Genomic DNA, 26,006 nt, shown 5'->3' with positions numbered 1-26,006 from the left:
TGTGACTGATTGTGCTGAAAGACCATCTGGTTGCATCTGCTGCTCCCTCTCTGTGCAAGAACGGCTGCACTTCAAAGGAGGATGCGTTAGCCATGGTCATGCATGGGCTGTGCGTTTCCAGTCACACTGCAGGGCCACTGGCAGCCGGTGTGTTTGGAATCCCCTTGGGAGATCTTGGTGGGCACAGTCTGAGGCAAGAAGTTCCTCTTTCTCATGGGAATGAAAATGTTTGTGTAATTAGAACAACACAAGCAGCAGTGCCATAGAACAGCTCAGCCGTCTCCTTCCACACAACGATGTCGCAACACCGCCAGGGTAATGCACAGCAACACAGGAAAGACCAGTTAGAAGAAGATTACTTTAACCTGTATGGCAACTACTGTTCTTCAAGATGCATTGTGCATGTCTATGTTCCTCTGCCGGTGTGAGCATGCCCAATGCACTTGACCAGGGGACTTTTGGGCCAGCAGTACTTGTTGGGATGGTGCATACGTCCTTTCTGAGTGCCCTCCTGCTTACAACAGAGGGTGTGAGGTTCCTTCACCACTGAAATTGCGACATTAATAGGCTGGATTGAGGGTGAGCCATGGAGTATAGGCTTGCACAACACACCTCGATGAACCACAATCACTGTACAGGTAAGCAACTATTTATTCTTTTTCGAGTAATCGTGCACGTATATATTCCACTATTAGTGATTTCCAAGCAGTGCTCCCTCAACGAAGTCTACTTAAACAGTAAGCATAGAACTACCTTTCCAAAGTTTGCATCAGCTCTAGATGCTTCACTGAGAACACTATGAGTGAACATTTGTACCAAAGACCAGTCTTCTGCTTGCCAAGTGTTTAGGACTGGAACATTGCTGAGAAAAGCCACTGAGGTACTTGAGCCCTGGAAGAATGATGCTGTCCCCTTTGCCAAGTCATTACATGTCCTGATGCCCGAAGATATCCAGTTGGAAATTCTTTGTGCTGATACGACCTGGCCTCTCATTCTCTCTGAGTAAGCCACAAAGAGCCTTGTTGAGGATCTAAATTGTGTCGTCCTGTCTTTGTAAAATGAGATTGCCCTGGGGACATCCAGCAAACATAACCTCTCCTCGTCCCCATGAGCATGCAGTTTCAGAAAGGATATTGGCAAATATATGACCTGATTCAGGTGGAATTCTGAGACCACTTTCAATAAAAACAATGGGTGAAGCCTTAATGAGACCTGGCCCTTACAAAATACAGCATAGAAGGGCCTTGCCATTAAAACTTGAAGCTCTCCTACTCTCCTTGGTGATGTTATTGCCATTAGAAAGACTGTCTTAGCTGACAAATGGAAGAAAGAACATGAAAGCCAGTGGCTCAAATGGTAGTCGCACAAGTCTTGCCAATACTAAATTAAGGTCAGGGGAAGGCACTAGTTCCCTTAATGGAGGTTAATCCCTTTAGGCATTTTAGAAGCCTTCCCACCATAGGATGGGAAAAAATAGAATGCCTATAGAACAGAAGGTGACTGGAGAACTGGCTGCAAAGTGGACTTTTATTGAACTCATAGAGAGACCTGATTGTTTTAAGTCTAGTAGGTATTCCACAATATCTTCCTTGGATGTTGGCTAGCCCAAATCGAAAATCCCCCCTGCACTCCCACCCCACTTAGCTAGGTGAGTTGCTCTGGTTGAGCTTTTCCTGCTGTTAAACAAGGTGTTCTGGACACCATGTAGAAAGAACCTCTGAGGATGTTAGCCAGTCAAAATCCACACAGTGATGTGGGTGAGGACTTTGCCGAGATCTTAGGTGATTTAGTCTGGGAGAAGTGGCAGGCTTATGGGAGGCTGTATTGGAGGAGTCTGAAGATCTGAAAAACAAAATTTCCTCAGCCATGCCAGAGCTATTGGAATCATTCTGGCCTGATCTTGTTTCAATTTTCCGATGACTTTGGGAATCCTGGGGATGGAGGGCATGAATGCATAAGATCTGAGCCCCAAGGAAGCACAAATGCATCTGTTATCAATCCTGGGCTGTGACTGCCCCAGCACAGAAGCGATGACATTTTCTATTCTCCCTGGTAGGGTATCGTTCAAAAGCAGGGATATCCCCTTTATTGAAAATCATCTTAACTATTTTGTACATCAGAGTCTGTTCATGGGCTTGGATGGACTTCTGCACAGGTGACCTGCTCAAACACTCTGCACTCTGAGAAGATGAGATGACCTGAGGGCGATGTCGTTCCAGATGCAGATGCACCAGAGGATAATGGGCTGATTAAGGTAAAACATAGCAGTCGTATGATCTGTCATTACTTGGGCTGGGAAGGCCTTTGATAGATGGTAGGGAAACTTCACAGGCATAAAGAATGGCCCACAGCTCCAAAATGTTTTTTTTTGGACAGCTGATTCTTGGCTGGACCAGAGACCCTGAGTCTGTATGCTATCTAGATGAGCTTCCAAGCCCAGAGTGGATGTGTCCCTCACTCACATCTTTGATGGAAGAAAAGGGGAACCGCATACCTCACTGTGCAGATGTTTTCCAGACTCCTCCACTGATGTAACAAAGATACGATTTGAGCAGGTAAGGAGCTCAACATGTCCAGAAAATGCTTGTTCAGCTGATACGCAGACCTCACCCAGCTTTGCATGAACCTCAGATGACATGTGATACACTGAGTCACATACGTGCCGGATGCCATGGGGAGCAGCAGCCTCAGACAAGAGCTCCCTGTGGTTCTCGTTGAACTTACAGATTGGTGCACAGGTTTAGTAGGGACTGGAATCTTTCCAGGGGCTGCAGTTGTAGAATCGAGAATGGCCTCAGTGAACTCGATTCTTCGTACAGGGAATAGTATCAGTTTGTCCTTGTTTATTTTCAGACCCACCTGTGCAAACAGGAACTGGCTCTGATGGACGCTGTTTGTCACTTGATGCGACCACAAATCAACCAGTCGTCCAGAGATGGGAATATCTGAGTCACCTGAGATGTACTGCTACCTCTACCATGCACTTTGTGAGACTTCTTGGGACTGATGAGAGGTAGTGGTGGTCCCATACTATAAACCTGAAGTACTTTCTGTGGCTTGGGTGGATAACTGCATCAAAATAGGAATCCTGTTGGTCCATGTACCAATCGTTGGGATTTAAGGATGGGGAAATGGAGGCAGGGGACACCATCCTGAATTTTTGCTTATTGGTAAGATGTTCAATTTCCTTAAGTCTAGGAACCTCCTCTCATTTGGGGTGAAAATATCAGGAGTAGAACTGACTTCCCTATGGTATAAAGGGCCCCCTCCCTTCCAAGAGCTAGAAGAAACTGCAGCTCTTGACGCAGTAGTTTTGTGAGGAGGACCCTGAATAGGGAAAGGGGAGGATGCTGGGGGTGGGGCAAGAACTGGAATTGGATGGTGGATCCCAGTTCCATAAGTCTCTAGAACCCACTGATTAGTGGTTATGAAGTTCCAGGCAGCAGAGAAGTGGTACGACAGGTTTCCAAAGGGGGGGGGAATGGGTTGGGAAGATCCAGAATAACTGGCGCACTGCAGCCAAATTGGCTGCCTTGAGACTGATGGGTCGAACATATTCATGCCAAAGCAGAAGGCTTCCTTCGTGGAAATCTGTGCCGCTTTCTGGAGGAGTCAGGTGGAATGGAGGGCTAACTATGGTGCTGTTGAGGCTTGCCTTGCCTCCTCTTGGGGGCTAGCTACTCACGTACGTAGCCAGGGTCCCGGGCGGGGCTGTACAGCCCATGCTGCTGCCCAGCTTGCTGTGGCTTTACTCCTGCTGTTCTTCCACTAATTAGATCAATGCTCCATCTGCTGCCCTCCCACCTCTGATCGCGGTGGAGACATACCCTTTGAGAAGGACTCTCAGATACTACATTTGTCCCTACCAGGCCTGTCACCTAAACAGATGAGAAAGGCTCCACTTTTTATTCACAGAAAATTGTAATACATTTAATGGCAGAGGGGTGGGAAAAGAAGGAAGGATTGGAAAGTGAGGCCACACCGCAGCATCTACATCTACAGCAGGGCGGGTGCATGAAACCTGTATGGTGCTGTGACCACGTGGGCCAGGTCGCAATGCCCGGAGGGAGAGGCGTCGCCACGATGTGGGTCATGGGCTCTATTCAAGTTCACGATTACCATGAGCACCACACCCAACTCACAGCCTGACAGAGGAGGCATCTCGTATGCCTGTCATTAACAGGCACAAATGCCTGGCAACCTTTAGAGACATGTTAGATACATGTCTAAATGGCCATTAGGGCCATTTTGCATTAGGTACTGTAGAGTTTGAAATTAGAAATACAAGTGTACAAGACTTGGGAGGAGATGTGGTTAGATGATTAACAAAGAAAGCGAATGGTTCCTGTAGTCTGTAAATCGCAAGATCAAAAGGAAATATTAACACTGAGAAGAAACTTCGGTGCAATAATGTCATTGTATGTCTCTTTAAAGTTTGTGGTAAATTGTCTAAGAGGGGCAGTTTTTAAAACCTGGGGACTTATGCCTGACTAAGCTCGAACCAGAATTATTCAGAAGGATTTCCTACAGAGGAGAACAAAGGAAACATTATCAAACCCAGACTAACGACTATGCTAACTCCGATTTACACAAGGACAAACTGCTGATAAGCCAGGAAAAGCAAGCTTCGCTGCCAGCTCCGATGGAGTGGGTGGGTACAAAGACATTCAGGGTGCATGTACCAGCCAGCCAGGTGCTGCTGGCTAAGAGTCTCGGGCCAAGTGCACTAGGCGTGCACACCCCAACGGTGAAATGTTTATGTGCACAAGCATTTGCGGAACAAAGAGCTGCTCAGCCAACACCCCCATACAGCTATTATAGCAAAACCCTCACGTTAGATAAGGGTTGGCTGGGGACCATGGTAAACTCAGACAGTTAAATAGCTAATCATACCTCTCTCTCTGCCTCCCTGGTCCAATCAAAGCTATGACCTCACCCACCCTGTCTACCACACACCTGACTTCTTTCTCTTCTCCCTCCGTCCAAGAGAGCAGGTGAATGTACAGTAGCCACTGAAGTCGGTGGCGACTGCCCTCTGCCATGAGACACGAAATGCAGTTAAGTCTCTTCCCATGGCTCCTGTGCATCACACCTGTATTATGTGGTGCCAAAAGAAAACAGAATTGTGGCCAAAAATGGGGCAGATGAAGCCTGAATAGCTCAGTCGGGACAGGAACCCAGCAGAGAACTGGAGCTGGCAGTTGACATACTCCCAGCTGGAGTCAAGTGGCCTGGCATGAGTAGAGAAAGGGGGAAATCCTCCAAGCTGCTCCATGTGGCAGGCCCAGAGGTGCTGGAGAACTACAATCCAGTCCCTTCCCTGGGATGCCTACAAATCATTACTCTTTGGCAGCGATTGGGCTCACAGCCATGTCTCACCTTCTTCTCCTCCCGGGTTGTTTATTCACCTGTTGCACGTTGTCTCAGTCCTAGACTGTGAGCTCTCCAAAGCAAGGACTCTCTCTGTGCTACTTGTGTGTAGAGTGCCCCATGCAATCCTTGATTGGGGTTTTTAGGCACTCCCACAATACAGACAATACATACATTAATTCATAAGAATAGTGGAGCTGCCAACGTCCGGGTACTGGTCCCCCTGGGCCTGTCTGCACTGTGAAACTGACTGCACAAGTACAAGCCAAGGCTACGGCTGGGGGAAGAGGAAGTGTCTTTTAACTTGGTTGTAACACAGTTAACACGGGACCAAATTCACAGCTTGAACTAGGGGGGAGGGATAGCTCAGTGGTTTGAGCATTGGCCTGCTAAACCCAGGGTTGTGAGCTCAATCCTTGAGGGGGCCATTTAGGGATCTGGGGCAAAAATTGGGGATTGGTCCTGCTTTGAGCAGGGGGTTGGACTAGATGACCTCCTGAGGTCCCTTCCAACCCTGAGATTCTATGATTCAAGCCTCAGCGCCCTGCCCCCCACTTCACTCTACATACAAATCATCCTACCCCAGTACTTGGACCCAGGATCCACAGGGGCGGAGGGTCCGCGCCTGCGTGAAGCTGGGACCAAGGGTTCAAGCCCTATTGCTTTGCCGTGTAGAGGCAGCCCTAATGGACTGGGAGCCTGCCAAAAGTATCCCATGATCCCAGAGGTTGACTTTCTTTGCCCTCTGGACAGGCGAGTTGTCCCTCGCTGCACCATGAACTAAGGCCCACATCTGGGGAGGGCACAAGGAAGCCTGGCATACGGGTGATTGGACTTGGGCCTGCATACGTGGACATTGGAACTGCAGGTGGTGACCCAGGATTCAACAGTTCCTAACCTGTGGTTACAAATGAGCATAGATGCTCAAGCCCTAGGTTAACAAACCCAGGGTCTCCTAATTCAAGTGCTATTAACCCTGGGCTGTCATTGCTGTGTAGACATACACCAAATAGCCTGAAAAATGGATGATCCCCAGCCAGAGCAGCTGTGTTTTAACACCAGCAGCAGGACCTTGGTGTGGACAAGGCCAATAAGGACGCTGTGGATTTTCTATTTTATTCAAGCTGTTGCTTACCTGAGGCAGGTGGGAAGCTAGACAAGAGCCAATCAATCTGTAATAGTATCAGTAACTTGCACATTAATTCCCATCCTCTCTGTACTCCTCACTGACTTGTTAACAGAGACGTCCTCTCCTTCCAGGGCCTCACTCCAGGGTGCAGTTATCAAGCCATCCGCTTCAGCAATGATAAGCGGTGCATTAAACACTAGTGCATTAAACCTCGGGGGAAGGTGACTACTGGGGAGGGAGAGGAATGAGGGACCACCAGTGTCTCTCTGGCATGTGTGTAGGGGTTGGAGGGTGCCTCTGTGTGTGTGTGTAGGGGTCTGAGGGTGTGTGTGTGTGTGTAAGGGGTGTAAGGTGTGTGCATGTGTAGGGGTGCTTGTGTGTGTGTAGGAGTCTGAGGGTGTGTGTGTGTGTAGGAGTCTGAGGGTGTGTTTGTGTGTGTGTGTAGGAGTCTGAGGGGGTGTGTGTGTGTGTAGGGGTCTGAGGGTGTGTTTGTGCGTGTGTGTAGGAGTCTGAGGGTGTGTGTGTGTGTGTAGGAGTCTGAGGGTGTGTGCATGTGTAGGGGTGTTTGTGTGTGTGTAGGGGTCTGAGGGTGTGTGTGTGTGTGTGTAGGGGGTCTGAGGGTGTGTTTGTGTAGGGGTCTGAGGGTGTGTTTGTGTGTGTGTGTAGGGGTCTGAGGGTGTGTGTGTGTGTAGGAGTCTGAGGGTGTGCGTGTGTGTGCAGGGGGTCTGAGGGTGTGTTTGTGTAGGAGTCTGAAGGTGTGTGTGTGTGTAGGGGGTCTGAGGGGGTGTGCATGTGTAGGGGTGCCTGTGTGTGTAGGGGTCTGAGGGTGCCTCTGAGTGTGTGTGTAGGGGTGTACGGGTGCCAGTTGTGTGTCTGTGTGTAGGGATCTAAGGGTGCCTCTGTGTGTGTAGGGTGTTTTGGTATAAGGGTGCCCGGGTGTGTGTGAGTCTGTGTGTAGGGGGGTGTGTGATGGTCTCTCCGTGCGGTGGGACCTGCTGAGGGCTCAGGGTGGCTGGGAGGTGGGCAACCAGCCCGCTCCCGGCTGTCCTTCAGACAGGCCAAACCCGGGGGGGGGGGGGGGGAACACACAAACTGGGCTTGGTTTGGGCTTGTGAGTTGCTTGCCGGCTAGCTTTGGGCTTGTAGCTTGTTGCTTTTTCTATTATCTGTTTGGACTGGCTCCTGGCAAGCCGGGGCCAGGGGCGGCGAGGGGGCCAGGGGCGGCGAGGGGGCCAGGCTGCACGGGGGGGGCTCCCGTCGCACCGAGCGGGGGGGGTCCCCGGCGCCCGCTTGCTTTGAGATGGGCTCAGGGGGATGTTTGGAAGAAAGCCGGGGCGCTTCTCCCCCCGCTGAAGGCGCCCTGCCCGGCCGGGGGGAGACCCGCACACGCCCGGGCGGCTCCCAGGACGGCTCAGGTGAAGCCCCGGACGCCTCCGAGCCGCCCCGGGGCGGAGCCAGGCGGGAACCCGGCCCACGGGCGCGGGGAGGGGGGGCCCGCTGCGGAGGCGCCGGCGCCGGCGCAGCCCCCGCCCTGCGCGCCTGGCGCTCCGCGGGGGCTGCCGGCTGCTTCCCCCGCCGGCCGGGCAAGGGACCGCAGTCCCAGCCCTCGCTCGCCGCCGCCGGAGAGCCGCGCCCCGCCGCTCGCCCCTGCGGAACACAGGTACCGGCTCCGCGCCGTCGGCGGCTCGCCAGCCATCGGGGGGCCCGGGCTCCAGCGCGGGGGGTGTTAAGGGGTGCAGCGATCAGGTCGCTAAATAAGGCAGCGCCAATACTCCGGGGCTCTTTCCTTGCGCCCTGCACCGCTCACCTTGGGCGAGGAGGGGCTGGTCAATCCCTTAGGAAGAGGAGGCGGCGGGGGGGCGTCAGGAATGTGTTTGCCTGGCAGAGGCGGGCAACGCTTGGCAAGGGGCGAGGGACTTTCCCTTTAAATCCCCAGGTGCCCGCCTGTACAATCACTGGCCCTCCCTGGATTTCGGCCAAGGGACCCTGCAACCAGCTGAAGATCTGTGGCTAGTGGACTGAGCCGCCCAGGAATCTCTCATTCTGGGGGCTGGCAGGGAAGGGGGGGGGGGCTAAAGGGACCCACTTATTTGAGACGTGCCGCTGCAAAACTACTAAAGACAGGGCTTTCGTACCCATGGGTACTCATGTAAAACGGACAGGCTGGGGCCAGGTGCGTCTTTGATCCCTCAGGAAGGCCCTGAGTTTTAAGGCGCACCTGGCTAGGTGGATGCATGGGTATTTTTCAGCCTCTTGCTAATGAGGCAGTCCTGCGGTGGGGTTTTGGTCAGAAACGTTTCGATGGCTCTGGGACTGGCAGGCTGCTGGTGAGCAACTCCGGAGATCACAGAGGAGTCTTCGCTGGGTGCGTCTACGCCGCCCTCGGGGGCACGCCTGGCTCAGGCTAGCTGCCTGCCTCTGGGCTCGCCCTATCCCCCTTGGTCAGAGCTCCCCGGGCTAGCCTGGAGCTGCAACGTCCACACCGTTCTCTTTAGCCCACTAGCTCGAGTAAAGACTGCGTGCTCTGCTTTTCCAGTCAGCAGGAGCTAGACGATAAGGGGGTCAGTCTGGGGGGTAACTTCCTTTGAGGGTTTGTATTAAAAATTCCAGTCCCAGGGTGCATTACAATGCGCTGGAAGTGGCTCAGGTTAGATTGCAACGACAGTTCGGCCGGAGAGCGATTGCGTGTCTCCCCCCCCCCCCCCCCCCGTGTCTGCTGGATCTGTCTGGCCAGCCCCGGGGAGTAGGGAGCCCCCCAACTAAGGGTGGGGATGAATTCCATTGCCATTAAACAGCGCATCCTCCAACGGCCCCCCACACCTACGGCCACTCCCCACAGCTGAGCGAAAGGATCCTGGAAAACCTTCCCGCAGCAGCAGCAGGGGAGGGCTCAGCTGCGTGAACAACTGTTGGTCAGACCACGAGGCAGGCAGGTATGGATAAGCCCGGCCTGGGGGCTGTGAAGGCTCGTTGGGCTGGGCGATAGCTTCATTCCAGCTAGGGCTGAGCGATCACTTTATCCACTGATCCAGCCATACAAGGTCTGACTGCAGAGCCTAGTTCAGGGGGTTTTTCAACCTTTTTTCATTTGCAGCCCCCTAAAAATTGTTGAGCGGAGGCACAGACTCCTTTGGAAATCTTAAACCACTGCCCTAGTCCCAGCAACTCAGTCTTGTCCCTTGCCGGAGCCCTTCCATCTCTTGTCCCTGTGACCCTATAGCCGGTTCACCTCCGCAGACATAGCCTTGTGGTGTTGGACCATGTTGAACGCCTGGCGGTGCCAGCCCTGAAGAGAACTTCACTCTGACGATTCACTGAACATCTGGGCTCACCCACCCCTGCGTTTTAACAAGGAGGGTTGCATCTGCCCCTGCTAGTACCACCTCAAGTGAGGTCTACCTCAGCCTTCCCTTGCAGAACCGCTGACACCCCAGAGAACCCTTGTTGTCCCAAGGGATGCCTAGTGTGGATTTCAGATCATGTCAGCTCGCTCTTGGTGGTTCCAGCTAGCACTCAGGCTTTGTCCAGAGCAACAAGTGCATGGATCTGCTGGTTGCTGGTCTTCCAGCAGAAGCCACAAGAGACCAGTTAGAATCCTCTGCACTGTCTATGCGGCTCTGATCTGTAGCGCTCGCACAAATCAGGCGGTGATGATAAATGCTACATATTTGATCGCCGTCCAAATCTTAATCCAGCAATTTGGAGGGAGGGGAGTGGGCAAAAGGTGGAGAGGGAGGAAATCGGAAAGCGACAGGTTTGTAAACAGCAGCAGTAGTGGTGGGAAAGGGGATCTCTGCTGATCTCTTGCCATAGTGGCAAGCGCAGTTCCCAAACCTTGAGGTAGCACGGCTCTGGTTTTGATGGAGGCAGTTTTCCTAGCTGTGTGAGAGCAGCCGTCCCTCTCAGTGAAAGAGCCCAGGGGGCTGATACAGGACTACTGAGTTCTGTTGAGACCACCAGGGGAACTAATTGGTGCCGGTATGGGTGGTGGTTTCATCATGTGGACACCTGCTCACGCGTAACCAGACCGAGACCCACCAACTCATTTCCCAGCAGCTCCAAAGCAGCTGTTTCATGGCACCAACGTAGATGAAAGGCTCTCCCATCCCCTTTTTGAGGCTGGCATCTTAAAACCATGGTTTGGTGGAGGGAAAGGGTGTAAAAGGCATAACAATGAGAACGGGAAAGTCATGACACACAGTGCTGGAATGAATGCTAGGTTGTGTGTCATGGGAAGTGATGGGGAAAGCCAACTACAAACCCTTTATTTTAGAAGGGCTTACGGCTGTTTGTTAACAATTAATGAATAGGTCATGACCATTCACCACCCCACTGCTGCACTGCCCAGGACCCGTGCTGACATCTGTGTAGGAGGCTGGTGAAGTGTGCGGGTGACAAAGCACTAACGCAGCCCAAGGAATCGTCCCCCTGGCACAAGGCAGCCGTAAAGCCGGCCAGAGGAAGATCCCCCCCATTGGAGGGGGATCCCACAGAGCCAGTGTAGCAACTCCTCTGCTACACCCATTCCTGGCTGTTGGCATAGGGAGTGTGGCTGGGAACAAGGTGGGTGGACAGAGCTTCCCAGGACCCCGCCGATCCCAAGCTTCCATAACAGGCCCTTGGAGTCACTGGCAGCCAGTGTAAGTGACAGCAGGGCATGAGACTGCTCTGATTGATGCTGGGGACTGGACCTGCACACAGGCGAGCAGCCCAGGATCAGGGGCCATCTCAAAGCCGTCTTTGCCTCCACCCCATCCCAGCGTGCACTGTGCATACCAGGGTTGAGATTGTGTGCCCAGAAGGTGAAGCCCAGTGGAGCTTGGGGACAAAGCTGGCTTTAAGACACTTCTGTGACCTCAGGATTTGGGGCTACGTTAGGGACTTAAATGACTTTCCAGGATAAACTAGAATACCACTGGGGGTGCTCCAATCCACAGCAGCCTCCCATGGGTGGCTCTGTAGTCCTGAATAGCCCAGAGTCTCACAGGGGATGTGCTAAGGACACGTTCCCTCCTGCCTCCACCACACCTTCCCAGATCAGGTGGGGGTGCCCTGGTCTGTGAGAGGGGCACTCTGGGGTGGACTGGCAGGGGGTGCAGGTCATGACGGGGTGCACTGGTCTGGGTGAGTGGGACACTCTGGGGTAGAATAGCAGGGGGTGCAGGTCAGGGTGAATTTTCTCCCTGCCCCTTGTAGCACAGTTCCAACCTCTATACATTGCTGTCCCTGGGTCCCAAGTTGAGATCAGGGCCCATGACTCATTGGAAAAAATCCCTAAGTGGCCTTGGTTTTGTCACCAAAGCCACAGTGTGACAGACACCCAGCCTCACCTGTTATGGATCCCAAGGGAAAACCAACCCCCCACCCTTCAACAAAATCCCAAGAATGTATGCCAAGCGCTGCCTTTCCCTTTCCAGGGGAGAGCACAAAGGCTTTTGTGAGGTCTGATGCATGGCCCCAGGTTGTGTGACTCACTCCATGCTCCGAGGGACTTGGCAGGTTACCGATTGCGCTTGAGTGTCACATGAGTTTATGCCATCCCCTAGGAATTCTGCATTCATTGAAATGCCACAAACATTCAGCCAGCCGTGATCAGACTACAAAGGAGTCTATAAAGCACAGCGAGGCTGCTTTACCCAGCCCAGGAACATTTCCAAGGTCTCTTTGTACATAATGCTGCCAGCTTTCTCAGGACTTCCAAAGTCACAGACACACATCTTTGGGTCTGATTCTGCAATCCCAATCCCTGCCTTTACCCCTGTATTGTGCCATAGACTTCCATGGCATTTTTCTTGATTGACATGCATTCAACTGAGAGCAGAATCTGCCTCCTCCTCATAAAAAGGTCTGAGACTCCCATGACATCGCCCTGTCTTTGCCACATCTATGACTCCCAGGATCAGAATAATGTGTCTTACGCCTAGCAGGAGGGGAGTGGCAAAAAAGGCCCAGCCAGGAGTCAGCACAGACAGAGGGGAGTAGGGCTTGTTCCATAATGAGTTTCATGCTTCCAAATTGTTGACCTATTCAGGCACTTACAGAGGGATTGTCTGCAGGGATCTGTTGGCATGATGCTAATACTTAGCATCTCTCCTCCCAAGATCTCAAAGCCCTTTATGTTATCCCTATCTTATACATGACGGTATCTGAGGCACAGAGAGATTGTGTTTTGCTGAACGCCACCCAACGAGTCAATGACCAAGCTGGGAATAAGAAAAGGAGTACGTGTGGCACCTTAGAGTCTCTTTTCTTATTGTGAATACAGACTACCACGGCTGCTACTCTGAAACCTGCCAAGCTGGGAATAGATCCCAGATCTCTGGACTCCCAGCACTAATCCCTGTACCATCCAGAACCTCTGTCTTTTTTGCTCTTTCCCGCATGTTCACTGGCACCCATAGGTGAATGTCACTCCACAGCTATTGTAACTCAGTGACTGCATTTACCTTGCACCTTGTATCCGGAGAGCCCCAAGCAGCCAACAAAGTGATTACAGTCTGTGTGTGCAGGAAAACATTGAGTACACACTTGTGTGCGTGTCTGGATCACTTTACCCCATCCTGCCGTCCCACCACATCCCCCTACGGAAATGCACCACTAGAGAGGAGGGCAGCAGTTTAAAAGCATGCAGTGTCACTGTCTGGTACGGTTCATGCCATGAGTGCCAACCTCAGGGCCGACACCACAAACTGGTGGTATGTTCTGTAATTAGATTTCACCACCCCAGTAACAAATATGACCTCCTGGATCATGGTAACAGTCTGGCCATGGAATCAGACACAGTCCCCTTGGGCACTGCAGTCTGTCTTGCCACCCAGGCAAGCTGGGCTGTGTGATAAATGGTCACTTACTCAAAAGTCACAAAATATTCACTTTGCTCCCAGTGCCGAGAGACCAGTCACTTACCCCAGGTCAGTTTGTACCTTAGATCTCACACTAAAGACCATGTTGGTAGCCAAGACTATAGTAAACTAACTAGGAAAAAGAAATGAGTTATTTACAGGTTAAAGCAGACACCATATAAGCACAGGTGAGCTACAGTCTGTGGTTCCAAAAGATGACAGAGGTAGTCATCTGTCCACTGAATGTCTTTTAGGGGTAACCCAGGTTGACTCTGGGGATCTCTGCCTTTGTTTCCTAGCTTCAGCCCGATGAGAGTTCAAACCTCAAAGAGATAACTGTTTCTTCTAATTTGTTAGTCTAAGGTGCCACAAGTACTCCTTTTATTTTTGTTTCTTCTTGTGAGCTTCTCTATATACCCTTCCCCCAGAGCTCAAACCAATGGGATGAGAGCTCCTGCATGTAACTTCTTCATGGGTGGATGGGGCAATCAACAAAGTTTGTCCTACAATGGAACCATTTAGTCTTGATGGTCCTTCTCGATGGGCAGGGGGAACCACTCTTCCTGTCTAGGTTCGTGAGTTCAGACCAGGCACTTTTACAGTTATAAAGCAAAACTTATTACGTTATAGCACAGGACACAGACATTACAGGAAAGATTAATGCATGCCACAACTTAGTGTTTAATGTTTAGACTCATCTTTACAAATCTAACGCCTACCTTTGTACAATATTTGCTGCAAATATACAACCATGGTTGAACAATGATCTATACGGTCATAGGTTATGTCAGTAACGTCACAACAGGTGAGCTGGTCTGGTTTCCACCTATGAATTTGTAAGTGCTCAGCTGAAACCTACAGCCTTGGCAAGAGCTGGCACCTGGTTTACCAGCACCATGCATGCATCAGCACTTCACATCTGTCCAGGATACATGGAAGAGTATTGTAACCCATTGAAACCACAGGAGAATTTTAGGTGGAGAGAAGACACGAGCTGGAATGTGGACAGTCCACCAAGGCAAAGCATCATGGTATCTTTCACAACCATGAGTGACCCAGATGAAGACAGCATCTGCCCCCAATGCTATATTAGGTTCTCATTTCAACACTGAGTGTGAGTAGGGTGCCCTCTCAGCAGTGCTGCTCACAGCACTTGGGTTTTCCATTGAAGTCTCCTATTGAGGTGGGTAGCTGGACCCGCCTGTCTTTTATGAGATCTCTTGACAGCAGCACCCAAGTCTCAAAGCGAAGTGAGTACTGGTCACCTTCTGTTCCCTTTAATGCTATAGTGTTTTATGTCACAGGCATGCCTCTTGGTTCTTTCTCTGCCCTGCTGGTCAGACCATGGACAGTCTAATCCTGTTGTCCAATTCTGAAAAGATAGCAGGAGAGTAGATGTCCAGCTGAGTGCTATGGTATGTCGAAGCAAGCTGAGCTCAGCAGGACAGGTCCGTGGTTGGTGTGTAGGAAGCTAAAGGCAAGAGACATTGAGGGACTGACAATGCTGGTGTAGCCTCTGACCTCAGCGGATGGTTCTCAGAAACAGGATTGCAAAAGGACAGGACAGTGTGGTGAGCATTGCAAGACACTGGCTGGCTGGCTGGCCTTGTGACATTATTTCCAGCTACCCAACTTCAGAGCCATGAGCAAGGCAACGTCCGGTGGGGAGATGTACCAGGGGGTCAGCTCCCCGGGCCCAGTAGAAATATGCACCAATGTGATCGGAGCGTCCTCTTTAGTATCTTAGCAACATCTTGGCCATGGTCACTGTTGAATCCAACATTCAGCTCCTGACCCTGCAGTGCTGAAAAGGTTTCTACTGCTGCCTCTTAAACGCTTATCTGATCACGTGGCCACAGCATCACAGAGACACAGCTTGCATGTGTACTAAGCGAACGGGGTGAGGGGCTATTATTATTATTATTATTAGTGTTGCAATTCTGAGAAGATACAAATGTGCTTCCAGACCACACGGCAAGCCCTGCATATCTGCAGGGAGCAACTTCCTGCTCTGGCTCAGACAAAAAACACTTCATGAATGAGAAGATGGAAGAGTCAAAGATGGAATAAGTAGGTTGTCCAGGCTTTCCCCAACTACTGTGTAATGCCTTTTGAGTATCTAGGGAGGCAACATCGCCACAGGATGATGTCAAACCCTGACAATTAATTAGTGATACATTATTTATATTGTGGGAGAGCTTAGAGACCAGCACCCCATTGTGTAGGTCCTGTACATACACACAGTAAGAGACAGCTCCAGCCCAAAGAGCATACAGTCTCAGACCAAAGGAGCGTGACCATATGATCATCCCCATTTCGCAGATGAGCCAGGAACTAGACCCTAGTCTATTGCCTTAACCTAACCTCCGGCAAGCCACAGGATCACTCCTCTGAAATAGTCGTCGGTCCGGAAAGCTTGAGGGTGGGTGGCCACCAACCCATCTCCTTTACAGTCCATTTATAGCTCTTGCAGAAGCTACAGCCTTTCCGGTTCATTGAGCAAAATGCTGGAAGTTCCACATTCAAAGCAGGAGCAACCAGCGTTGCATTTTTAGCCAACCCAGCTAGAACACTTTAGGAAACGAGCAGTCTAAACCTTCAGCCCCCAGACAATAGCTCTTACCACGTATCTGCCTGAAAAACCACAAATGCCGATAACCGTCTGCGCCAATAGTTCCCTCTTCCACTGTTCGCAGCTCACAAGGTGAGGTTAGCACTTTATTTCCTCACCCCGCTTTCTCATTCCGAGTCCGCTAATTTAGTGGCCCGAGCCAGCTCCCAGCAAAGTCAGAGGGGGTCTTCCCATTGACTGTAATGAGTTCAGCCCCCTGTGCAGCCATGTCTGTTCTTTTTTCCTTTTCAGTAGAAGTCAGACTGTAGGACTGAGAGGTTCAGTGTGTATACCATTACCCATGATGCATCATGCTTGAGGTTTCTTTGAAGCCAGTATTAGTGATATGGGGTATTTAATAAAAGACAGAGCTGGCTGAAGACTGAGAAAATGTTTGGCAAATCTTAGTTTCCATTCAGCTCAGCTGTATGCAAATCCTTTCGTGATGGCAAATACACAATGCTTCAAAACTGGTCTGCATGATTCAGATGAATGAGTGTGCCTTCAGCCACTTGCAACTCAAACGGCCCGTTCTGCAGCTCAAATGCCAACATTATGAATAATGCGTGAGCTGCCATTTGTTCATTAGGGATGTTTTTGAGTTGTTTGCACATCCCAACCAGCTCTTAAAAGGAGAGGCAAAAATTCAGTAAGCAAAATCAGCAAAGAGAATTTGACCTGCTCTACTAGAGTGTTTTTATCTCTGACAAGAAGCAGCAATAGCGGGACTTGCCTCTCCCTTATTTACAGGGTAAGCTGGGCTCTCAGAGGGCTTCAAAGTCGAGTGAATGTATCTCCCCAGCCCCCTAATGGGGCAGGTCAGCAGATATTATCCCCATTTAACAGATAGGGAAATTGAGGCAAAGAATGTTGACATTTTTCCAAAAGCAGGGAACAGAACCCAGGTCTTCTCACTACCGGTCATGCACTTAAGATATAAGACCATCCGTCTCCTTCGTAAGGAAAAAAGATCAAATAGCAAGTAAAACGCAGCTTCCAACAGCATCGCTAACCCCAAGCATTTAAACAGCATGAGATTTTTTTAAAATGCTGCATTCTTTTTATTTGCCTCCTGTTTTCTGAGCCTTTTGCATTCATGTTTCTGAGCTTTTCTCCGTCACCACCAGGGCTCAACACTTACATTCTATGTAGTCTCATGTAGTCAGCCTTACTCCAGGAGCTGGGGCTTTAAGAAAATTCCTTAGTATCACAAGTCTTATGATACCAATCATGACAGCTGGTAACATGGTGCCAACATCCTGCTAACTGTTGTGTACCCAGTTCTTGGGTGTAAGTCCAATTTCACTGACACCAGTTTTATATTCTGTTGGCTCCTATTCTTATTCCCGATTTATACTGGTGTTAGTGAAGTCAGAATCAGGCCCACTTTGTTTCTGGTAGCTGGCACCCTGCATTTGCTGCAGCTAGCTCTAGGCTGGAGCTTTACAGAGAACCAGCCATCTAGGACCCTTCCTCATGCTGAGTAGTCCCATTTTGCATACCGATTTCAGGTACTCCATGCAAAAGGCTGTATATTGAGAGTCAAAGTGGGCTGAGGGTGATGCACAGACCCTGGACTGGATGTCTCTTGGTGAGAGTTAGGGGGCAGAATCAGGAGCCTTGCACAAGTGACATCTGCCTCCGCCTGACCCCAGGATCCTAGCCCATTACACGGCTGCTTTTGCAGCGCAGGGCTTCTGCCATCAGGGGCAGGAAGGGAGGTGCTCCATCTGAGCCTGCATCCCCTCTGATTACTTAATGCCCCTGAGATCCATCTGTACTCTGTTTGTGACTAAGCAGGAACTTTTATGTGCTATTGTTCTCCATCCAGCCCATTGAAGTAACTGAATAGCAGGCCTTGAGGTGGGTTCTAAATATACCGCAAGGCTCGTTCCTAGCTGCGGCCTGGGGGAGATAAGGCTGTTTGTGCTGCCACGGAGGAGGAAGAGGCTGCGGGTTGGTGTCTCAGGATACAAGGATACAGAAAACAGCTCAGTTTGGCCTTGCAGAGCCTGTGGGGAGGAAGGATCTGCCTGGCCCTGGGAGATAGTGATGGGCTTGGGTGGGTTGTCAGATCTCAGGCTGATTAGAGGCTGGGCGTCTGTGGTGAATTTCTAAGAACAAAAAAGCTCTGAGGAGAGGGGAGTGCCAACGATCTGGTGTTCCCATGCAAGACCGCACAGCCCACCATCTGCCTAATGTCTATATAGCTAATGCCGGCCTGTGCATGCAGCTGGTGCAGCGGGGCCTTGTGACTACACTGAACCGAAGGGAGAGCCCAGCCCAGGCCGAGGGAGAGCCTGGCACAGGGGGGCCAGGCTCAGGGGCGGCAGGGGCCAGACAACCTTAAGCCTGGTCTCCACGAGCAAACCTCGGGCCTGCGGTAAACCTCCCCCACACCCCACCAGGCTCAGAGGCTGGAGCCTTGGCAAGACACCTGAGCTGTCTGCTGCTCACGACAGAGCTCTGTGAGGCCCAATGCTGGGCCTGCTTTTTGCTAGCACGGATACGTCATCCGAGAGCAGCAACCCCTTCCCCCCCCGACAACTCTAGGGCACAGCGAGGGGCGAGCCAGACCTGGGGAGCCGCGAGCTGGGGCACAGCCCAGTCCTAGGACAGCAGCCAGGCCTGTTATTAATTTGTATTCCCATCGTGCCTAGGAGTCAGGGCCCAGCACCTGTCGAGCAGCGAGGGGAGAGCCTAGCCCTAGAGAGCAGCAAAGTGGGGGGAGAGCCCAGCGCCAGCCAGCTGTGGACAGCAGTGATATGAGAAGAGTGCAGCAGCTGCCTGACAGCCTGAGAGAGCTGCTGGGGGATGACTCACTGTCCCACAAAATGTGGGATGGTTTTCAGTGTTAGCTGATGTCCCCTGGGTTCTGGGCTGAGGGCTGTCACCACCGCTGTGATGCTCAGCGCCTCTCCTCTGCTGTTGGCGTGAGCAATTGCACGAGGTGCAGGGTGATGCCCTAGCCGGTTGAGATGTGCGGCTGCACCATCTGGGACTCCCCTGGGTCAGAGGGATCCCAGCCCTGTTTCAGAGGCCTACACTCCAGCCAAGCAAGCAAAATCTTGGCGCCTCTGTCCCCTCTGAGCTTTCGGGCTCTCCCTGGTGCAGAAGCCCAGAGCCACCCCACAAAAGCCCAGCACTATCTGTTCTTGGGGAGCCCTGCAGGTCAGCATCCAGGGGGCCTGAGAGGTGCTGCTGGGTGAGCAGCACCCTGTGGACCTGATTCGTCATTGCCAAGGGGCTGCTGGGCAGGCCCAAGGACCCCCCTTGCACAGAGCCCCTCGAGATTCACGGAGGTGTGGGCAGGGAGAGGGATGGTCAGGCCATTGCCATGCCTAGCATGTCTGCACCCATCCAAAGCCCCATGGAGCAGGGCCAAACCAGCCCCTGGACAGAGGAGGTGCAAGCACCGGATGGCTCTGCCCCGGGTATGGAACAGCCCCTGGAGAGAAACTGGGCTAGGAGAGAATGTATGACACAGAGGGCAAGAGAGCGGAAGCAGAGGAGAGCCAGCCAGTCCATTTCTTTGGAAAGCGGAGCTGGGATTTGCAAGCCCAGCAGCCAAGAGCCAGGCATTCAGGGGGCTGCCAGTCCAGGGCTGTTCCCACAATGCCCAAGCCTTGTCACAGGGCAGCCTTGGCACCCCTACTGCTGGTGTCAGCAGCCCTTCAACTTCAGTACCTAGAGCCCCAGCCCAGCATGCATGGTAGAGAGTGCACCGCCCCCTCCGTGCAGAGATGTCATGCCCCATCTCCAGTAGGTATGAGGGGAACAAAACGCAGCCCCCTGCATTGGCTCAGTGGGCCAAGACCCCTGCTGGGAGCTGGCACCAAGCAGCTGCCGCAGTGACGAATGGCCCCATGCAGAAGCAGGGAGTCTGCTTATTTCCTTGAGTGCGCGTTACAGGGGCCTGTATCTGCCTTCCCGGGGGTTTTACGTTTTGGCCATTGTTCAGAGCAAGAAACCCCGTTCTGAGTGTCGCACTGCTTCTGGGCAGGGAGTGCAGCCCTCGTGGAGGGAAATACCAGCTGCCCCATGGGGAATTTAGCTTTCAGTCAAATATTCTGTAATTAACATTTGTAGATAAGTCAATAAAACCCCAACCGACCAATGACACGTTTCCTAGGGGGTGGCAGCGGGGCCAGGTGAACGCAGTGTTGGATGAAGCCAAACCCTCTGACAACCCCATCCAGGGTTGGGATCCTGCTGCAAGGTATCCTGCTAGGACATAACTACATCAATACAGGCCAGCCGTGGAGACACCCCGGCAATGCACCATCAGCCTGTCCCAGCGCAACCGTCTGCTGGTCTCCAATCCAAAATACAGAGATGGGCTTGACTGACCCACGCACGAGAGCTTGGATTGTCTCGCTGGTAGTCACCTGGCTTTAGTGTGAAGCAGGAGAAAGTCAGGCTCCACCTGCATGGGGACTGGAGGTCTCCTTGTGAAGAAAAGGCCCTGAGGAACCAGAGAGAAGTGCCAGCCTAGGGAGTGGAACACAGGGTGAGAGCCTCCTCTGAGAGCACCAAAGGTCTGGCTGCCCCTCCCTGCAGCTCCTCTATTCCAGGAGGACCAGTTCTGGTAGGATGCAGGCTGCCTCCGAAAACACCGTGGTGTATCCTTCCCCATCTGTCTTGTGACTATGGGCCTGTGTGGGAAAAGCTCCCCAGGGAAAGCAAAGCAACACAAATCCACCGCTGTCTTGCCAGTGCCCTGGAACAAGATCCATTTCCCACCCATGTGGTGGTTTTTCAGTCATCCGGCAGAGGTGAGCGGAGCCCAGGTGGCAGAAGAGAAGGGTTTGGAGATGGCATGAAGGACTCAGTCTGTACTCACAGGGCAAAGAGTGCGAACCTGAAGCGCCCCTGTAAGTAGTTACTTAAATAAGGAATGAATGTAGTTTAAAAAGAAAGGAGCCCTCTCTGGATATGAGCGAGCAGGAAGTACACGAAACAAGGAAAAGCTAAAGGTCGCCTGTGTCCCCGGTGAATCAGATTTGATTGGTGCCTCAAAAAAGGAGGGGAGACTGGGGTGGCGAAGGCACCCTCAGGGGAAATGCACCCCGTTCCCGGGGACTGAAAGCCACCTGTGCTTCCCACAGAGAATCTCCACTTGGGGGAGCACCAGAGCTCAGCATGCAAATTTTCCAGGTTTTATTTATTATACAGAGCTGAGGGCTGCCCTGTGCTCTTCAGCCTGGCACCGACCGGCAGGGGAGCCCAGCCCTGCCCTTTGCTCATCATTCCGGCAGGGAGCGAGGGCTAGGAGCTGCCAAGCAGGGCTAATGTCAGGCCCTGCCTTCAAGCAGCTTTGTCCTGGAGCACAGCTTGGCAGTGCCTTGTGTACCCCCCTCCAACAAACAACCCCATCCTGACCATTCTGGAGTCAGCCCAGTGGGCTTCGGAGGGGATCACCCTGATCTCTGCTGAAATACGGGGCCTCGAGGGGAGGGGAGGAGAAGCTGTGAAATGGACGGGTCTCTGAGCCACAGCTCATTGTCGGGGCATTGCACTGCAGAACAACATCGCACCCACCACAGGGCGTGCTTCAGAGCCAGCCTCCCCATGCTTCCCACCCAGGCCACAACGCCAGCGAGGACCAGAAATCACTAGTTTGCTGAGGCCTGGGATGTGCTACAAACTACAACACTCCCAGCCCTGCTGCAGAGCTTGAACCGCTTGAGTCCAAACCACATAGACATACAAAGCACCAGCCATGCACTGAGGGCCACTTGTGGTTACCTCCCCTCAGCTGGGGCCCTGCCCATCCTTAGTTACACCTCACAGCCCTCACTAATTACCATCTGTAGCAAACTGTGTAATCTGCACCTTCAAGAGGAGGAGAGAGGACAATGAGTCCCATAACTGCTCCGTGTAGTCACCAACCACCCCCTTCACAAAGCCAAGCGCCGGAGCCTGGAAGTCCTGGATCGCCCAGGAAACCAAGTCTCCTGGATAGCACTGCCAGGGCTGAGCATATCGTGACAGCACTCCTGTAACACGGTGTGCCCTCGCCACCACAGCACCTCCTGCTGGTTACCTCGGGAATTAGCTCATCCCAGCCTCAGTGCGCCTCCTGCTGGCCAGTGTTTCCCTACCGGTACCCGCTTCCTTTCCTTCTCCACCACCGTAGTTCAGGTCCCGCATCCCTCCCAGCCTGCAGTGCCCCTTCTCTTAGGTACTCCCCTGCAGTGGTGCCCCCACACTCAGGGTCCTCCCCTCCCTGGGGAACCCCAATCCCCTAAGACCACCTCATCTCAGTGACCCACTGCCAGTCTTCATCTAGCCCCTTCCCTCAGGGGCAAACTGCAGCCTGAAGTGGTCACTCATCATCAGCCAGGGGGTTGGACCTGCTGCCTCTTCCTCCCCTGGCTGCTTCCCCACAGCCCAAGGACCTCCTCCAGCCCTGACAGCAAGGCCTTTTCTCCATCAGGCAGCCAGGTCCATCTCCCTCCGCAAATGGAGAGAGAGGGACTGCCTGCCGTCTGGCCCTGCAGCCCTTTTATAGGGCCCAGCCTGGCCCTGATTGGCTGCCTCCCCGCCTTTTCTGATTGGCTCTCCGTCCCAGCCCTCTCCAAGGGCTGACTTTTAACTCTTTCAGGGATGGAGCGGGGTGACCGTCCTGCTACAGCTCCCCACTCCTGGATAACATCATGCATCTCTGGCTATAGCTGATTCCCTTGCAAAGAATCATAGATATGAAGGTTCCAGAGTAGCAGCCATGTTAGTCTGTATTCACAAAAAGAAAAGGAGGACTTGTGGCACCTTAGAGACTAACCAATTTATTTGAGCATGAGCTTTCATAAGCTACAGCTCACTTCATATGAAGGGCAGGCAGGGACCTTGAGTGGTTCTCAAGTTCAGCTCCCTGCACTGAGACAGAACCAAGTCGTGAGGTCTTGCAACACACAGCTTTATGGGAAAGCAATGTCAGCACAGCCCGGGATCAAGAGAGGGTGGGAAACCGCAGCCCCCACTCTGGCTCCCTTTCCCAACATGGCTTCATTCGGTGAGCAGCACAAGTGCCTCAGAAACAGGCCAGGATGAAGCTGATACAGCGTGCGCCAGCGTGTGGAGGAAGGGGAAATGGTGACCGTGCACCCAGGCTGTATCCCTCCCCAGCTTCAGGGTGTGCTGCCTGACACCTGGGCGCTGCAGTGACCCCTGAGAGGGCAGCGTGTGCGGGCTCCTGGCTCGATGCATTTCCTGAAAGCAGAAACAGCGGCGATGAAAATACCTGGGGCAGCGAATGGTGCGCCAGGGAGACCTGCAGTCAGGTCTAGAACTCGCCAGGCTGCTAGCAAGAAAGCAGCTCTGGGGCTGGAGAGCAGAGAAGAGGAACGAAACAGGCCAAGGGGCTGGGCCCTGACAGCCAGCTGCACCATGCCAGGGGCCACGTAAGGGGTGGTTTTCAAAAGCCTGCAGACTTGGCTTGACTCTGCTCCTGCTGAAGCCAATGGTCAGACTTCCACTGACTCCAGAAACAACTCTAAGGGAAAGGGTGAGGGTGGTGTTGAATCTTTAGCAAAATCTTCTTTTCTCCCAAATGTTAATTAGTCATTAGAATTAAATAGGCCTCAACAACTACAAAGCATTTTAAACTGCCTAACTACAACTTCTGGCCCCTTAACTTTCAGCCTCTTGTGTCATCATTTTACTAGTTTTCCAGCCACCATAGGCCACGTCTGCTGTCATAACCATACAGCTAAGGGTAACCTAGAATTCCTCCTTACCTGTAAGGAGTTAAGAAGCTCAGATAACCTGGTTGGCACCTGACCAAAAGGACCAATGGGGAAAGAAGATACTTTCAAATCTGGGGGAAGGCTTTGTTTGTGCTCTTTGTTTTGTGTTCTCTGGGGAAGCAGAGAAGCATCAGGTCAGAAAACTCCTCCTAAAATCATGCTAAAATGAATCTCGGTATTGCAAAAAGAGTAAGTAAATAAAGCAAGGCGTGTTAGATTATCTTTTGTTTTTAGCTTGTGAATTTTCCCTGTGCTAGGAGGGAGGTTTATCCCTGTTTTTTGTAACTTTAAAGTTTTGCTTAGAGGGGAATCCTCTGTGTTTTGAATCTGATTACCCTGTAAAGTTAACTTGCATCCTGATTTTACAGAGGTGCTTCTTTTACTTTTTTTTCTTTATAATAAAGTTCTGTTTTTAAGAATCTGATTGGGGTTTTTAGTGCCCTAAGAACCCAAAGGTCTGGTCTGTGTTCATCTGGTTTACCTATTTGGTTGGTAGATTATTCTCAAGCCTCCCCAGGAAAGGGGGTGAAGGGGTTTGGGGGGATATTTTAGGGAAACAGGAACTCCAAGTGGTCCTTTTTCCTGAATCTTTGTCTAACTCACTTGGTGGTGGCAGCAGTACCCATCCAAGGACAAGGAAGGATTTGTGCCTTGGGGAAGTTTTAACCGAAGCTGGTAGAAATAAGCTTAGGGGGCCTTTCACGCGGGTCCCCACATCTGTACCCTAGAGTTCACAGTGGGAAGGGAACCCTGACATCTACCCTGGGGGAAATTTTGCGCTTTTCCCTCGTTGCTAGAACCAGTCTGTCTGCACTAGATGTTAGCAATTTTGGGAGTCCTAGTGTAAATGACCACCCAGGAGACAGGATGAAAGACTGTGGGTATGTCTACATAGCAAAGAAAAACTCGCAGCTGGCCCGTGCCAGCCAACTCGGGATTGCGGGGCTCCGACTGCAGGACTGTGTCACTGCTGTGTAGATTTCTAGGCTTGGGCTGGAGCCTGAGCTCTGGGATCCTCCCACCCTGCAGGGTCCTGGAGCCAGGGCTCCAGCAATGAAATAGCCCCCCAGCCTGAGGCCCGCAAGCCTGAGTCTGCTGGCCCAGCCCAGCTGGGGGGGTTTCATTGCTGTGTAGGCCTACCCGGACAGGCAAACATATATCACCCAGGGAGGGAGAGGGAAATGGAGAGAGAGAAGATAGAGGAATGGGCTGATTATTAGGTGAGAGGGCTGGATCGGGTCCGGAGATGTAGAGTCGATGGAAAGGAGTGAAGACTGGGCGTAGGCTGGAAGGGAGGATGTGGGAGAAGAGGAGGACAGAGAAGATTGACAAAGGGGGACGCAGAAAGAAGGAGGGAATGTGAGAGGAATGGAGAGAAGGAAATGGGCTTAATTCAGAGTGGAACAGAGCCTCCCCCACAGCCCCTTCTACTCCCCCAGGAGGCGGGCAGGCCAGCATTCCCTCATCAGACGCTACTTCAGAGCAGCTGTCAGGCCCTGTTGTCTCATTCCCTGGCCTGTCTGCCAGCTCCTTGGCTCACATGGTGCCAGACAGCATTGGGCAAAGCGAAGCTCACGCTGCGAGCCAGAGTTTCCGAAGAGCAGCTGCGCAGGGGCTCCAGTCACTTTGCTCTGCCGTGCTGATCAACACCCTAGTTTGTGGTGTGGTTAGACAAAGAAACTGCTCTAAAAATGAACACGCAGGGCCACGCAGCCTGGAGGTGGGGCCGTGGCTGCTGCAGGTGGAGGTAGCATTCAGGCAGGAAGCACCCACTCTGGCCTTCAAGCTAAGAGTGCTGGCCCATTGATGTAGCTGGGCTGGTGTAAGGAGGCATGTGGCACTGTTGGCACCCCCTGCTGGCATCTGAAGCTGTGAAGACCACTCCTCCTAGCACTGCATACTACCATCCCCTGGCGCGTTGTTTGCATAGCAGCTGTGACAGATAGGGCTCATAAACTAAGCTTGATCTGTGTTTGCATTGGAAACCTCCAGCCTCGGTTCTCACAGTGGGTTCTTCTGATCTTATTCAAATTGGGAACAGAAGCACGAGCTGTGCAGTTGGCCACGCTAGCAAAAACAGGGGCTGCTGAGCTGTCTGTCCCTGAAGCTGAAGTCACTAAGGGATGGCCAAGAGCATGTCTCATGACTTCCCCTACTCGGAGTTTTCTCTCTGGCCTAGCCAACCTCTGTTCCTCTTCCCTTTATTCCCCATTATCGTTATGCTGGATCTATGCTAACACACTGCAGCCACAGCACAATTGACTCAGACAGAAACCAGTACCTGAGCGCTGGGGTTAAAACCCAAAG

At 52.2% G+C, this 26,006-nt stretch overlaps 1 protein-coding gene and 1 long non-coding RNA gene across 3 annotated transcripts in view; both read left to right on the top strand.

The window, feature by feature from the left end:
* The first annotated feature begins 2,388 nt into the window (after nt 1–2,388).
* On the top strand, nt 2,389–3,055 carry LOC140896517 (uncharacterized). The gene is made up of 2 exons (XR_012154565.1): nt 2,389–2,555; nt 2,854–3,055. It is a non-coding gene; the product is annotated as an uncharacterized lncRNA (long non-coding RNA).
* Nucleotides 3,056–7,963: 4,908 nt separating this feature from the next.
* ADGRG1 (adhesion G protein-coupled receptor G1) overlaps nt 7,964–26,006 on the top strand; it is a 39,179-nt gene continuing 21,136 nt past the window's right edge. For both annotated transcript variants that reach the window (XM_073307410.1, XM_073307411.1), the window contains exon 1: nt 7,964–8,158. The gene's annotated coding sequence lies outside the window, so the exon portion shown is untranslated. The remainder of the gene's footprint in view (nt 8,159–26,006) is intronic.

The sequence above is a fragment of the Lepidochelys kempii genome, chromosome 12 (assembly GCF_965140265.1).
Source record: "Lepidochelys kempii isolate rLepKem1 chromosome 12, rLepKem1.hap2, whole genome shotgun sequence".
NCBI lineage: Eukaryota > Metazoa > Chordata > Testudines > Cheloniidae > Lepidochelys > Lepidochelys kempii.
The sequence above is the reverse complement of the archived record's forward strand: the minus strand, read 5'-3'. Positions and strand labels throughout refer to the sequence as shown.